We start from the raw sequence: 5,027 nt of genomic DNA on the forward strand, positions 1-5,027 counted from the left end.
TGTTGTTTTGCTTGAACGTACTTCCTCTTGTACAGGGAAGAAACTCAGTTAATGCCTAATTAGGCTGGCGACCGTATTATTAACAATTGGTAGTATCTGCTGTGTATGTTTCTTGTCCGTCCTAACGTGTAGTTACACTTTAGACTTGCTTGACGTATCATTGTTGTTACTGAGTGGGTGTAAGTCTGATTTTGCCTCCATTCAGCTACACGCGGTCAACGTATTTACTAAAATCCTTTCTTACAAGGTGAAGCCAGTCAACTTACAGGCTTTAAAGAGTTAACGTCCGCCCGAGCGTACTCGTTACAAGGGCACTGACCTATACCGCTCCCACGCCCCCAAGCTGCCACCACAACATAAGGCCGCGGCGCGTGGCTCCAGCCGCAACAAGGCCGTAGCGCCGCCGCCGAGAAAACGGATTCCAGTTATGGTAGCTGCGCGCATGAGCGTCCGCCGTCGTATGCCGGCCATCTCCGGCGCCACCGAGGATTTTACGAGCAGAAGCAAACCACGCCGAGAGAGCCCACAATCAATGCATTGCAGCTGATCAATAAATGTTATTCTGTCGTAAGGAGCTATCCTTGGGCACATCACCGCCATCCTTTTCCTCAAGCCCAGCAGAGAACCGACGTTCAAATACGGCGACGGGCCGTGGCGTCGCGTGTCAATTAACCCAGCCTGTTTGCAATTCCTAACTGTAACTTTCTATAAAAAATGTGAAATAATTAACTTTATGTCGCGCGGGATACCCGAGTGGTCTTAGGCGTTGCAGTCATGGACTGTGCGGCTAGTCCCGGCGGAGGTTCGAGTCTTCCCTCGGTGTGTGTTGGTCCTTAGGATAATTTCGGTTAAGTAGTGTGTAAGCTTAGGAACTGATGACCTTAGTAGTTAAGTCCCATAAGATTTCATGCACATATGAACATTTTTTTAACTTTACGATTTCGTTGAATGAGGTCTGATTTGTGGAATGGATACAAAACTCGAATTGTCGTGTGGCGTGTTGTAACTGCCTGCAAGTGGTGTGCCTGCTCTGTCTTATATTTAGCAAAACTTTACACGAATCGATTGGGCAATGCAACTCCCAGTACCAATAAAGAAATACAGTCACTGCAAAATGCATTCAGCCCGTTAGGCACTGATTCATATGGCCCTGTTCACATAACACATAAATTAAGTTGTCTTACCTCTAAAGCGGCAATGAAGTAACGCGATATACACTCCTGGAAATGGAAAAAAGAACACATTGACACCGGTGTGTCAGACCCACCATACTTGCTCCGGACACTGCGAGAGGGCTGTACAAGCAATGATCACACGCACGGCACAGCGGACACACCAGGAACCGCGGTGTTGGCCGTCGAATGGCGCTAGCTGCGCAGCATTTGTGCACCGCCGCCGTCAGTGTCAGCCAGTTTGCCGTGGCATACGGAGCTCCATCGCAGTCTTTAACACTGGTAGCATGCCGCGACAGCGTGGACGTGAACCGTATGTGCAGTTGACGGACTTTGAGCGAGGGCGTATAGTGGGCATACGGGAGGCCGGGTGGACGTACCGCCGAATTGCTCAACACGTGGGGCGTGAGGTCTCCACAGTACATCGATGTTGTCGCCAGTGGTCGGCGGAAGGTGCACGTGCCCGTAGACCTGGGACCGGACCGTAGCGACGCACGGATGCACGCCAAGACCGTAGGATCCTACGCAGTGCCGTAGGGGACCGCACCGCCACTTCCCAGCAAATTAGGGACACTGTTGCTCCTGGGGTATCGGCGAGGACCATTCGCAACCGTCTCCATGAAGCTGGGCTACGGTCCCGCACACCGTTAGGCCGTCATCCGCTCACGCCCCAACATCGTGCAGCCCACCTCCAGTGGTGTCGCGACAGGCGTGAATGGAGCGATGAGAGTCGCTTCTGCCTTGGTGCCAATGATGGTCGTATGCGTGTTTGGCGCCGTGCAGGTGAGCGCCACAATCAGGACTGCATACGACCGAGGCACACAGGGCCAACACCCGGCATCATGGTGTGGGGAGCGATCTCCTACACTGGCCGTACACCACTGGTGATCGTCGAGGGGACACTGAATAGTGCACGGTACATCCAAACCGTCATCGAACCCATCGTTCTACCATTCCTAGACCGGCAAGTGCCGACATTGTGCATGCTCTGTTGCCTGTGTCTATGTGCCTGTGGTTCTGTCAGTGTGATCATGTGATGTATCTGACCCCAGGAATGTGTTAATAAAGTTTCCCCTTCCTGGGACAATGAATTCACGGTGTTCTTATTTCAATTTCCAGGAGTGTATTATGGTCTCTCATAAAAAAATATGAATATGCTAACTACAGGCTGAGCAGTGTCCAATGCTGGTCATAATGTTTGAAATGCACATTACATTCATTCGGCTAATAAACGAGAACATTTTAGAAAATTCAGCTTCTTTCAAAATTATATGACCTGGACTGGGAGGTGGTACTGATTATGGTGAATTACTAACCTCAAACTTTTTAGCAAATTTATTCCAAGTTAAGTTTGTCTTTTCAGAAACATCTGACAAATGAATTTACATCACTCACAATTGCTTCACAAACAATGAGATTTAAACAGCAAGTATTATCTAACTTCCTTAATCCAACATAAATGCAAAGTACCAAATTTCACATAACTCTGTTAACAAATCTTAAAAGCATTACAAAAGTGAAATATCTATCTAGTCTTTTTCTCAAAACAAGTTGACGTACATTCTGGGGTTACTCAAAGATTACAAATTATCAGCCAACTCATCTATGTTAACGACCTGACAAAAAAACAAAAATCATAATTGTTTAATTCTTTAAAATCTCATTCTGGAAACATCCCCCAGGCTGTGGCTAAGCCATGTCTCCGCAATATCCTTTCTTTCAGGAGTGCTAGTTCTGCAAGTTTCGCAGGAGAGCTTCTGTAAAGTTTGGAAGGTAGGAGACGAGGTACTGGCAGAAGTAAAGCTGTGAGTACCGGGCGTGAGTCGTGCTTCGGTAGCTCAGTTGGTAGAGCACTTGCCCGCGAAAGGCAAAGGTCCCGAGTTCGAGTCTCGGTCGGGCACACAGTTTTAATCTGCCAGGAAGTTTCATATCGGCGCACACTCCGCTGCAGAGTGAAAATCTCATTCTGGAAACATCCCCCAGGCTGTGGCTAAGCCATGTCTCCGCAATATCCTTTCTTTCAGGAGTGCTAGTTCTGCAAGTTTCGCAGGAGAGCTTCTGTAAAGTTTGGAAGGTAGGAGAGGAGGTACTGGCAGAAGTAAAGCTGTGAGTACCGGGCGTGAGTCGTGCTTCGATAGCTCAGTTGGTAGAGCACTTGCCCGCGAAAGGCAAAGGTCCCGAGTTCGAGTCTCGGTCGGGCACACAGTTTTAATCTGCCAGGAAGTTTCCTTAGGTTAGTTAGGTTTAAGTAGTTCTAAGTTCTAGGGGACTGATGACCACAGATGTTGAGTCCCATAGTGCTCAGAGCCATTTGAAACATTTTTTTGTACGAAACTCATTGAAACGTTCCGACGAGACGACGCCACCACTCGGCTGATAACACGAGAAGAATTCATCAGTGGAATACGCCGAGAAAGACTGAAATCGCATATAGCGTCAACATGGATTGTAAAACTAGTGAGCAACTGCTGTTCTACTTCCTGTCTTTGTATTTACTGCTAATGACTGTAAAAACTGATTGTGTTCGTCAGTATGTTTACGGAGAAAGTCTTGGTATCTCAGTGTGAACTGCATCTAATCGAGTGTCGTGTTGATGTGTTCTTTAATTAACTGATTGGATTTCATCTGTAAGCTTTTTGTAGGTTTCACTCCATTGATATCGTAAAGCATTAATGTCATCTCTCAGCTGTAAGCTTTTTATAGGTTTCACTCCATTGATATCTTAAAGCATTAATGTCATCTCTCAAAGGTTTAGTACTGTCTGTGCATTGCCTGGCTATCGCTTCAATATTGTCGCAAAGACGTTTTACATTGGCCTTAATGTCTACATCTACCGGTTTGAAACGGTTATCAGTAGTTTCTGTGCGTGATTTAAGCTCGTAACGTATGCTGGAAAATTGTTCATTGAACTGAATGGTGTTGTCATCTTGTTTATCTCGTATTACTCGTATGCTGGAAAGTTGTCCATTGAACTGAGTGGTGGTGTCATCTTGTTTTTCTCGTATGATGGAAACTTGTTCATCATTTTTATTAAATTGTTCATTGAACATGTGCATGAGATTTTGAAGCATCGCTTCCATATTGTTTTGAATTGATGCGACAGGTGTCACCTGTGTTGTGCTTTGAGGTGTGGAGACATCATCTACAACCATGCACGTCTCGTTTGTAGCATTATCTGCATAATTACGGTTAATGAAATCTGACGGATTTTTAAGAACAGACTGAGTGCTTAGCACTATATTTCCTCTGACATACTATTGGCAATCTGATTAATTGTGTGAAAAGTTGGTTAATCACTGACCTCATTCGGTAAATAATCAAGTTTTGAATTACGGACATCAGCCATGTGCAGATCATCGGCATCCCCAAAAGTGTTATCTACCGTCTGATTATGAGTGAAATTAGTGAGTGAAATTATAGTGGCAGGAATTTGTTCATCATTTTTGGAAACGGAACTCATGTTTTCTGTGGTGCTTTGCAACTGTTGCACCGCAGAGTGGTCACTATCAATTTCAACATTGTTGTCAATAATAGGAAAATCGTCTATTACGGTACCTTTAGTTATGAGTTTACGCGCCCGAACCTTGACACTTTAGCGCGGCATCGTAAATCAAATACAGAGCACAAGTCCAAAGACAAAATTTCAACATTCAATTCAATGAAAAAAACAAGGTGGAGCATAAGAATGTCGATGAACCGTGGGAAAGTTTTATCCAAGTTAGTATATTGCACTGCACAAAAAAATATAATTAGTATTATTGCTACAGAGTGATTGAGAGAACAGAATATATTTATCTGACAATTTTAGTATCAGAGATTTCACAAAGCGAACGACTGGCAGAGCTGTTGCCGAGT

The 5,027-nt window shown here is 45.3% G+C and overlaps 1 non-coding gene across 1 annotated transcript; it reads left to right on the forward strand.

Moving 5' to 3' along the window:
- The first annotated feature begins 3,299 nt into the window (after positions 1-3,299).
- Trnas-cga (transfer RNA serine (anticodon CGA)) lies at positions 3,300-3,374 on the forward strand. Its single transcript has one exon. It is a non-coding gene; the product is annotated as a tRNA-Ser (tRNA).
- The last annotated feature ends 1,653 nt before the right edge of the window (positions 3,375-5,027 follow it).

Source organism: Schistocerca cancellata, chromosome 2 (assembly GCF_023864275.1).
Source record: "Schistocerca cancellata isolate TAMUIC-IGC-003103 chromosome 2, iqSchCanc2.1, whole genome shotgun sequence".
Classification (NCBI taxonomy): Eukaryota; Metazoa; Arthropoda; class Insecta; order Orthoptera; family Acrididae; genus Schistocerca; species Schistocerca cancellata.